This window comes from Pseudophryne corroboree, chromosome 9 (assembly GCF_028390025.1).
Source record: "Pseudophryne corroboree isolate aPseCor3 chromosome 9, aPseCor3.hap2, whole genome shotgun sequence".
Lineage (NCBI taxonomy): Eukaryota > Metazoa > Chordata > Amphibia > Anura > Myobatrachidae > Pseudophryne > Pseudophryne corroboree.
In genome coordinates, this window is record NC_086452.1 from 385,206,400 (window position 1) to 385,217,714 (window position 11,315).

An 11,315-nucleotide genomic window follows, 5' to 3' on the forward strand; every position below is an offset into this window, starting at 1 on the left:
ACATCATCAAGAGACACCTCATAGATAGGGCAGAGCACGCAGCCTCCGATTTGATCCACGAATCCACCGGGATTCAGTTCCTTCTCGCATTAGACATTACCCGTACTGCCAGAGGAACTATAAATTATAAGTATATCCATGCGCTAGCGAACTTGATAGATAATATCACTGAGATGTATGATGACACCTTCAGGTATACGGGAAGGGAGTTACAAGCCTACAAGAAGGAACTGATCCAGCACAGGATGGTCCTTAATTATGTCACAGCCATGACAGGTGGGTACTGTGTTACTCTGGCAACTCAATATGGTGTGAAGTGCTGTGCATATATTATGAACAGCACTGACGACCCAACGGAGATCATCGATCAGAAGATGGACAAAATCTTGCAGTTGAAGTGGGAGTTCAGGAGGAAGCACAACCTTACCTTAGCGACTGTAAGTAATGAACTGACCAGCTGGGTCTCATGGTTGAACCCACGCAAATGGTTCTCAGGTTTAGGAGAGTGGGCTCAAAATGTCATTATGAGTATGGGGAAGTTTCTCCTTTGTATCCTGGGAGTCATCATAATTATTGGTTTGATATTTAGATGTGTTCAAATTCTAACGCGGCGCAAGCACGGCACAAATTTGATGAGTCTAAGGAGCGAGGGCGCTGTTACAGCAGCAGATTTAATTTATGATCCATCCATAGAAACAGCGTTATGATAAGGATTGCAAATGAATTTCATGGCCTGTTTCTTTCACCCGTTTTTCTTTGTCTCCCCCACTGCCCAGATACATCCAACCGGAAAAGACGTCAGCCCTACCCAAAATGTTTATGTGAATGTATTTTTATATATGTGTCTTATCTTCATCTCTGCAACCTCCAGTTAATGGCATACATAGTCAACAGGTGATATCCACATATACTAGCACTCACATATGTTCCCCCTCCATGTATCATCAACTAAATGTGCACCCCATTTGTTGGAACAAGAAGCCGAAAAGAGCTCGGTAGTGTTTGTTGGCCCATTTACAGACCCTTAATATGGGATGAGAAGGATTTAATGTATACTTCGCAATACCTTGAAGCTTATTTAGAACATATACGGCACGATGATACATGACCCTCAGACATGGATTCATACATACATGCTTTTTACTATCCCACTAGGTCATACTTTTCCCACCTACAACTCTCCTCCGATTACCCAAGCTTCTATATATATTGTATAGATATTTTTCTGTTTATTGATTAGTTAGTGGCAGTTATTGGTGACTGTCAAAGGGTGGACTGTCGAAGTCGAAAAATATTGCAATACACACAGCACGTACAAACTACACACAGATGGCCTCCGTGCGCGCACTTGTTCTGCCATGCGTGCGCATATTCGCAATTTGCGTATGGTCACTCCCGCGGTCCTGTGTATTAGCGCGTGGTATGAGTATTTACGGTAGTGTTTGTAGTTGCATGGAAAAAGCCATAAAAACACATTACATATTTAATCCAAATAGTGCACAATGTACACATAGTCTCCCTGCACCACACCAGCAAGTTACAACAGTTTAAATGGTATCAGAACAAAGGGATTCACCTTTACAGGATAGGAGGGGACAGAACAAGGTTATAAGGTGGTGCTTGGTATCCAGCTGTAGGGTATTTTAAGGGCAATATTCCGGTGTTGGTTTGCAGAAGATTGCACGCTCCTGCGAATAGTTATGCGCAGGAGCAGAATATAAATATAAACTTGGGGTAAATTTACTAAAAATCATATTTGTACCGATTTGGAGGGAGATTCATCACGAATGACATCGAAAGTGTGAATTTGCAACTTTTTGAAAATGTTACGCCTCATTTACTAAGCTGTCGTATTTGTATTTTTCGTGTTTTCCGATGTCGATGTTATTCGTGGTTTTGTAAGGTAGAATGCTGCCGATTTAGTGGTTTTGCGGACGTGTTATGAGTTTTTTTTTACGACTGCGTCACATTTCTGTTACGGCAGTGTTTATCCGTACCCGGCTGCGTTTTTTTCTAAGTTTCGTTTTTGTCACTCGTCCGTGATTGGTTTGATTCGTGATGGAGGGAGGAGTGTCTGTGCTCATTACTATAAAAACGCCCCAAACCGCCCGCACCTCGTGGGTTTAGCTAGTGGAGAGGTGAGAGGAAGGTGTGTTAGGAGTTGGTGAGTTTTTTGGAGTTTGTGGCGGATTTGAGGAGGTTCTTTTCGATTGTTGAGTGCTGTACTGTGTGTGTAAGTAGTCTTGTCATACTTGTTGTGTAGTTATTTAAAAGTCTGTCAAGTTTTTTGTCGTATTTTTTTTAACGTCTCTTGTCATTGTGTGTGTGTGTGTGTGTGTGTGTGTGTGTGTGTGTGTGTGTTTGGTGTGTGGTGTGTAGTGGTTGTGGAGGAGTGTGTTTACTGTTTTTTTTTTTCTCAGTGTTATTTGTTGTTTGTCCTGATTATGTCCCAGTCAGAGGTGAGTGTGGTGGAGGAGGTGAGTGAGAGGGAGGAGGTTAGTGAGAGGGAGGAGGTGAGTGAGAGGGAGGAGGTGAGTGAGGTGGAGGAGGTGAGTGAGAGGGAGGAGGTGAGTGAGGTGGAGGAGGTTAGTGAGGAGGAGGGGGAGGGTGCTGCTGCGGCCTCCAGTAATAGTGATAGTGATGGTGTTGTGGCTTCGCAGCCACGCACCACTACAAAGACGGGCCGCAATGATAAATTCAGCTACGCTGAGAATATGGCATTGGTGCGGGAGCTGATGAGGCATCATCGACAGTTGTTTGGCCATGATGCTGCAAAGGTGTCGTCACGCAGGAAGACTGTTCTGTGGGGGAAGGTCGTTGCGGCTGTGAATAGTGAGGGTGTGGTGAGGCGGACCAAACCGGGGGTGGACACCCCTTCCGAGCGTCTTATCGGGATTGAGAGGAGCCTGTGCGTACTCTGATTCCGCCATAAGTGGTTGGTGCGACTCATGTCCGGGATTCGGATCGGCCAAGGCAGGATGGTGAGTTATTTGTCTTGTTTTTTAAAATTTAAACATCTGTGCTTTGTCCTTAGTTGTCTGAAATGTCTTCTAGCTAATTGTGATTGTAAGTTGGTTCATTCTTCTAATGTGTTGATGATGTAGTGCAGGCCTGGCCAACCTGTGGCTCTCCAGCTGTTTTAAAACTACAAGTCCCATCATGCCTTGCCACAGTTTTGCTATTATGGAATGCTAAAACTGTGGCAGGGCATGCTGGGATGTGTAGTTTCACTACATCTGGAGAGCCACAGGTTGCCCATGCCTGATGTAGTGTTAATATCAATTATGTATGTTTTTATCCTTTGTAGTGTCAATTTTTCTGGTTGCCTTGGCCTTTTTCTGGTGTTTTATTTCAAAAGTAAATGTTTGTAGGTGTATTTTAAAGAAGTGTGATTATTATGTTTTATGCAAAGTTTTTTTATTTTACAATTTCAATGGATTTATGTTTATTGTGTGTTGTTCTGGGTTGTCCTTTGTGTGCTTGATGTGATTTTTCATGCATATTTGGTTTTGATGTTTACAATTGTGTGCAGATATTTGTGGGTAGCGTTTTCTTGTTAGCATCAAAAATTGGTAACTTAGCGTGCAATATTGTGGTTGTGTCAAGCTACGACGTTTGGGTTTTAAGTAGTATAATATTGTGCATTATGCGCCTTTGTGTATGTATTGTTTGGTGAAATTGGTTCTTATTTAAAGCATACACACCCAATGAAGTCAGGCAGAAAAGCATAAGCATCGTATAGTTTAGTTCATCAGGTACCACATATGTTTACATCACAATAAGGAATTTGCATAAACATATCAACAAAATAGTATGTTCATGAGGACATTCTTCATATTTCTACAGTACGAAAGAGAAGCAGCACAGCCAGGCCACATCCAACACTGCCAAGAGATGCAGATGGTGGCAATGCAGGTAAGATTTTACTGTAAACACATATTCTGCAAACACATAGAAAAACAAAATGTTAATGTTTATTTTATCACATAGGTTCTTCTTCAGCAAACCCCCCTCCACTAAGGCGCCCATCACAGGGCTCGGTTACTGTGGCTAGTAGGCCAACCAAGAGACGCCGTCTTGAGGCTGAATCAGCAGCACCATCATCACCACCCCAACGGCGCATCTCCGCAGTGTCGGCCGTGCCACCACTAGCTCTTTTGGCCAGCCCACAAAGTGAGGATCCACAATCCCCTCAGTTGTCTGGTGAGTAAACATAACAATTACCTGTAAAGCAGGTAAAAAAACAGTGGATTAGATGTATTAACCTGGAGAAGGCATAAGGAATTGAAAAACCAGTGATATGTGCAAGGTGATAAAGGCAGCAGCACAAAAAAAAAAGTACATTTACATATTGGAGCTGTTTGCCTTGTGCCTTTATCACCTTGCACATATCACTGGTTTATCACTTCCTTATGCCTTCTCCAGGTTTATACATCTGCACCACTGTTTGTGCACAGCAAAAAAAAAAAAACAACACATGAACAGTCATCCTTGTAATAATCACCAACAGCAAGCACATGGTGGTAAGGTTTTTTTAGATGGTTAATTGTCAGATGTGATGTTGGCCATATCAACAAATATTTTTACTTTTAATCTTTGCTAAAAACACCTACATAAATGTTAAGTCTCATCCAATTGTTTAGCATGTCCAACATCACCAGTTCTAAACATAGGGCACCTTAAGACTTTTTCACCCATTGTTAATGTTTACATTTTAGACCACTATATTTGTTAACGTTTTGGGCAGACCACTGACTGCCTTGAACAATGTATGAGTGTATTGGTCAACACATTTATTGTATTGTGTGTGTTGTTCCAAAGGAAGCTTCATACCCAATATGTAAATGTAGTAATTTGTATTTGTTAGAGTTCTTTGTGTTCACACATTAATTATGGCTCAGAGTCCAACAATTCCCTCAAACTTATTACAACTGAGTAGTGAACGTTAGAAGCCACATATTTATACAAAAAGGTGAACAACATAGTTAAGTTTAGGCCACAATCTATTTATCAAATCCAACATGAATATTAAGAAGTAATGCATGTTGACGAAAAAGCTATAGTAAGACCAATGCTAAATAATTACTAAATAGTGGCTGTCTTCAACCCCATACAGAACCAGCCATCATGACCGAAGATGCCCAGCAGGAAAGTGACCAGCAGGAAACCTACACACTACACCTGCAGCCCATCGATCCTACCCAGCCAACCACGCCGCAGGACATACCCCAACCACCCCAAACATCCCACAGCTCCCAATTGAGCACAACACCACTCCAGACACAAATGGGCCCTGAGTTTTGGGGCTCACAACAGGACCAAAACTGTGCGTGCCTCAACACACACAGCCAATACCTGGCAAGTCTGCCCCATCATCTGCAGACTTATAGTTCAGGTGGGCAGAATTGCCAATTCAATGGAGCAGACAACTCCCAAATGCAATCCAATCTCCAACGCATCATGGATTAACAACAGCGGCAGCACCAATCCCTAATTCAGTTACTCCAATACAACCAAATTGTAAACGACTACCTGTCCAGAATAATAGCAAGCAACACTGCCGCTAATACGCAACTGACTGCAAGCCTCAATATACTCAGTCAAAGCCTTAATGTGTTGGCATCACACCAAGTCAGCTCTAGCTCGGGGACAACTACACCAAGCCAGACCCCAGTTCAATCCCCAGTTAGACGCTCCAGTAGAACCCGGACCAACGAGCCAGCCCAATCCTCGGCACCCAGAACACACCAAAAAAAATAATAATCAGGCCTGCAGCTAATAGTTTGTTAATTTAAAAATGTATGTTGATTTGTTACAGCAAAAATGCCTGTGTTGAAGGTAATAAATTGTTCACACGGAATATGTGTATTGTTTCATTAGCTACAGAAACCACCGGCACATAAGTGTCTTGGCCCAGATGTCTATTGGTATAAATATTTTGACTGCCCCTAGGTGGCCTCAGCTCAACGTGTGTGTAATCTATGGCACCCAGCACATTGGGCATGGCCGCAAGCTCAGAGAAAGCTACCCTGACTGCATGCCACTGCGACTCCTGGGTAGGGAAGCAGAGAGAGGCATCTATGTGGCCATCCAAGACATCCAAAACCTGAGTGGACATTCCTAAATTTAAGGTGAGTGTCATGACCTGTAATCAATACAATACTGTGTTATATTACATTACAGAAGCACCACTTAGACATAGACGTGTATGTATGTTTTAACTCACCTGAATTAAATATTTATAAAAGGTGGCCTGTGAGATACTAATGACATCGCCAGTCACAGGCTGGAAGCTGCCAGTAGCCATAAAGTGCAACACAACCAGGAGTTTGTGCAGGCCTGAGACAGAGCGAGAGCGTGCTGTCTCAGGGTCTAGGTTCAGTTTGTCAAGGTCATACAGACGGAAAATGTTATTTACATTTAGTCGGACCATCTGTATAACCTGGTCATCGGGCAATTTGTTCAAGTTTAAACGCCCGCTAAAAAAACCAGGCATGCCCAGCCTACGCGGAACCTGTACAACCTGCTGACCATGTTCATTTTCCTGGCCTTGGTTTATTGTAGCCTCATGGAGCAGTGTCAGGTATCCCCCAGCAAACAAGAAAGCAGTACTACACACGGTAACAGCCATTTCAGAGTGAGAGAGGAGAAAAATGTGTTTGGGCCCCTTTTAAAGGTCCAAAAAGTCAGGTGTGAGTAATGTAGAATTGGCAACACATGTAAACACGCTTCTCAAAAGCAGGTCTATTTTTTTTTAGGCTTTTTGTACGATTAGTATTTTATCACGGCCGCACATGCATTTTCACGGTAGAGATTTCAAATACGAATGCTTAGTAAATGACAGAGTTCAATACCTAAACAGCCGCGTTTGACCGATGGTGTATTCATTCGTATTTTTACTACACAGCCGTAATAAAAATACGAATGCCCTCATCACTGCCATGATTTGAGTTTAGTAAATTCCCGAGATGACACTTTGAAGAAAAAAACACCATCTCGGTCAAAATCGGGAGCTTAGTAAATATACCCCTGTGTTTACTGCACATTTGTTATGCGGCGGGAACCCAGAGGAGACCACCTACAAGTGCACCTGGAACAGACATTGCCCACCTATTCAAACCAACCTATGACCTCTCCGGTACTGTAAATGACCATCCCTGTGTCCAATGGACAAAGAGATTACAGTATCCATTGTGTTAGGTTTTGGAAGATTGTATAAAAGAGCCAGCTGCATGCCTGGTCACACACAGACTCTAAAGGTCATCTACCTAGATGACTGAGGACCAGACTGGGAAGCGCAGGCGAAACCAAACAAGTATGTACCATTGATTGTAGCCATTATTCTATTGTATTGTATTGTTTATATTGTTACCCCCTGCAAGTAAAGACCCGTTGGTGGGTTAGACCCCAACCTAGTTTTGAATTACAATTGGTGTCGTGTTCCATTTCCTTGCTAAGGTTTGAAGTGTATTTACAGCCACTCGGGCTGCTGCATTGTGCTAACAGCGTATAGGCCTGTGTACGCAAACTGTGTAGTCCCTACGCCCTTTCGGCGTACATACGCAGAGTGCGTACACTGTGTGACCTTGTGTACGTAAGGTTTGTAAATAATATAAAGGTGAAAGGTTAATTACTGCGGCCGCAGCGGCTCAATATTAAAGTGTATCAAGTGTGTTTAAGGTATATGCTTTTTTAGTCCTGTAAGTAAACCTGCGTTTACAATTCTTTGGGGGGAAACTCTGCCTTCATAATACCCTGTGTTTGTGGGGTGTTGTGTGTGTGTGTGTGTGTGTGTGTGTGTGTGTGTGTGTGTGTGTGTGTTTGTGTGTGTGTGTGTGGTAACATGTCTAGGGACAATGTATCATATGCTGCAGAGGATTTATCCTCACAAGAGGACTCCATTCCATGTAATCAGGATTGCACAGTTTTAGCGCAGATCCCTGCTAGAGAGCCAGAATGGTTAGTCTCTCTGAGGGGGACTATTTCCCAGATTTCTGATAGAGTTGCTAGGACTGAGCACGCCACTCAGGTCCTCCAGTCCTCTATGGTTGTTTGGTCTGATACTGCCTCCTTGGGGTCCCCTGCGATTCATTCTCAGAAACGTGCACTGGCAATGTTGCAGGATGACACGGACACCGACTCTGACACTGCAGACGGTGACGGGATATGTCGAGGGGAACGGCATCACTTGTCAAGGGGGTACAGTTGATGATTGCGGCTGTTAGAGATGTTTTGCACATTTCGGACACAGCTCCGGAACAGGTGGAGGAGGCCTTCTTTACAGAAAACAGGAAGCCCCCCTCACCTTCCCAGCATCCAAAGAATTAAACGCTATCTTTGAAAAGGCCTGGGAAACTCCGGAAAAGAAATTTCAGATCCCTAAGAGGGTTTTGGTTGCTTTTGCCTTCCCAGAGGAAGATAGGAAAAAATTGGAGTCCCCGCTGTTGGTCGATGCCTCTGTATCTAGGCTGTCCAAACAGGTGGTGCTGCCGGTGCCAGGATCTACCGTGTTGAAAGACCCGGTGGATCGCAAGGTGGATGCTACGTTAAAATCCATATACACGGCTTCTGGGGCTATATTAAGTCCTACTATAGCCTGTGCTTGGATTGCAAAAGCTATTGCCAGGTGGTCTATCACTATGCAGGAAGAATGGGCTATGCTGGATAAAGATGACGTTGATATGTTTTTACGCCATATTCAGGATTCTGCAGGGTTCCGAGTGGATTCCATGAAGGACCTGGGCTCCATGGCTGCTGGGATTTCCTCGATGTCCATCTTGGCTCGCAGGGGTCTCTGGCTGCGCCAATGGTCTGCGGATGCGGAATCCAGGAAGAGCTTGGAGGGCCTACCCTACATGGGTCAGGCTCTCTTTGGGGAGGCGCTGGATGCGTGGATTGCCACGGCTACCGCGGGTAAGTCTACTTTTCTCCCCTCAGCTGCACCGGCAACGAAGAAGCCTTTTACACCAGCCGTGTCACAGTCCTTTCGGCCTGCGAGGCAAAGAAAAAACAAGCCTTCGAACACCTTCTTCAGAGGTGGTCGTGCAAAAGGAAAAAAACCTGCTCCCGCAGGTTCCCAGACCCAAAGGCCCGCTTCTGATGCCACTAAGCCCTCCGCATGACGGCTGGGCCTGGAGGACGGTCAGGTGGGGGCGAGACTCCGACAGTTCAGCCACGTCTGGATGTTGTCTGGTCTGGACCCCTGGGTCCTGGATATAGTATCCAGGGGGTACAGACTGAAGTTTCAAGATCCCCCGCCTCACCGTTTCTTCAAGTCAGGCTTATCAGCTCTGCTGGCGGACAAAGAGATTCTTCTGGAGGCCATCAGAAAATTGGTGGTGTCGGAAGTCGTTGTTCCGGCCTCAGCAGTAGATCAAGGGTTATTATTCAAACCTTTTTGTGGTACCGAAACCGGATGGTTCGGTACGGCCTATTCTGAACTTAAAGTCTTTGAACCCTTATCTCAGGGAGTTCAAATTCAAGATGGAATCTCTGAGAGCTGTCATCTCAGGGCTAACGGAGGGGGAGTTCCTGGTGTCTCTGGACATCAAGGATGCTTACCTCCACATCCCCATTTGGTCACCGCATCAGGCATACCTCAGATTTGCGCTGTTGGACGACCACTATCAGTTCCAGGCGCTGCCGTTTGGCCTCTCCACAGCACCAAGGATTTTCACCAAGGTGATGGTGGAGATGATGGTTCTTCTCCTCAAGCAGGGTGTGAACATAATTCCTTATCTGGACGATCTCCTAATCAAGGCGTCGTCCAGGGAGAGGTTATTGCAATCCATCGCGCTCACGACACAGCTGCTCAGGAAGCACGGTTGGATCCTGAACCTTCCAAAGTCTCATCTGGAGCCGACGCGGAGGCTGTCTTTCATTCCCAGGAAAGTGCAGAGGGTGTTTCTCCCGGTGGAGAAGGCATTGGTGATTCAAACAATGGTCCGGGAGGTCATAAGGCCTACCCGGGTGTCAGTTCATCAATGCATCCACCTTCTGGGGAAGATGGTTGCTGCCTACGAGGCTCTGCAGTACGGCAGGTTTCACGCTCATCCATTTCAACTGGACCTCTTGGACCAGTGGTCGGGCTCTCACCTACACATGCACAAGAGGATACACCTATCCCCGAAAGCCAGGAGTTCACTCCTCTGGTGGCTACAACTTCCACACCTTCTGGAAGGCCAAAGGTTCGAAATTCAGAACTGGATCCTCTTAACCACAGATGCAAGTCTAAGAGGTTGGGGAGCAGTCGCTCTGGGGGAAACCTTTCATGGAAGGTGGTCGTTTCAAGAATCCCTTCTCCCGATAAACATCCTGGAGCTAAGGGCCGTGTACAACGCCCCCCTGCAAGCAACACATCTGCTACAAGATTGGACTGTTCAGGTACAGTTGGACAACGTGACCACTGTGGCCTACATAAACCGACAAGGCGGAACGAAGAGCAGGGCTGCAATGTCAGAGGTGTCAAAAATCCTTCTCTGAGCAGAAAGTCATGCTGTAACGAAGTCAGCAATCTTCATTCCGGGAGTAGACAACTGGGAAGCAGACTTCATCAGCAGACACGATCTCCATCCAGGGGAGTGGGGCCTCCATCTGGAGGTGTTCGAGGAAGTAACCGCTTGGTGGGGGGGTTCCTCACATAGACATGATGGCCTCCCGCCTCAACAAGAAGCTGGGGAGGTACTGTCTCAGGTTAAGAGACCCTCAGGCAGTGGCGGTGGATGCACTGGTAGCACCGTGGGTGTTCCCGTCAGTGTATGTGTTCCCTCCACTTCCTCTGATCCCAAGGGTTCTTCAGCTGGTAAGAAGAACAAGGGTTCAGGCAATCCTCATTGCTCCGGACTGTCCGCGAATGGCTTGGTATGCGGATCTGCTGGATCTTCTTCTGGAAGATCCAAGGCCCTTACCTCTTCGGGAGGATCTGCTGCTGCAGGGGCCGTTCGCCTATCAAGACTTACCTCGGCTTTTCGGTGGAGTTTCAACTCGGACGTTTTCTCCTTTTCCTGCAAGCAGGAGTGGATATGGGCCTGTGATTGGGCTCCATCAAGGTCCAAATCTCTGCCTTGTCCATCTTCTTTCAAAAGCAATTGGCTGTCCTTCCTGAGGTTCAGACCTTTTTGAAAGGGGTTCTGCACATCCAACCTCCTTTTGTGGCGCCAACGTCACCCTGGGATATTGATGTGGTGTTGCAGTTCCTACAATGAGCTTGGTTTGAGCCTCTACTGGAGGCTAACATCAAGTTTCTCACGTGGAAGCCGGTCACTTTGTTGGCCTTGGCTTCTGATCGACGGGTGTCGGAATTGGGGCCTCTGTCT

At 45.8% G+C, this 11,315-nt stretch overlaps 1 long non-coding RNA gene across 1 annotated transcript; it reads left to right on the plus strand.

The window, feature by feature from the left end:
* Positions 1-3,784: 3,784 nt before the first annotated feature.
* Positions 3,785-5,764, plus strand: LOC134957065 (uncharacterized). Its single transcript, XR_010186427.1, has 3 exons — positions 3,785-3,915; positions 3,991-4,203; positions 5,117-5,764. It is a non-coding gene; the product is annotated as an uncharacterized LOC134957065 (long non-coding RNA).
* The last annotated feature ends 5,551 nt before the right edge of the window (positions 5,765-11,315 follow it).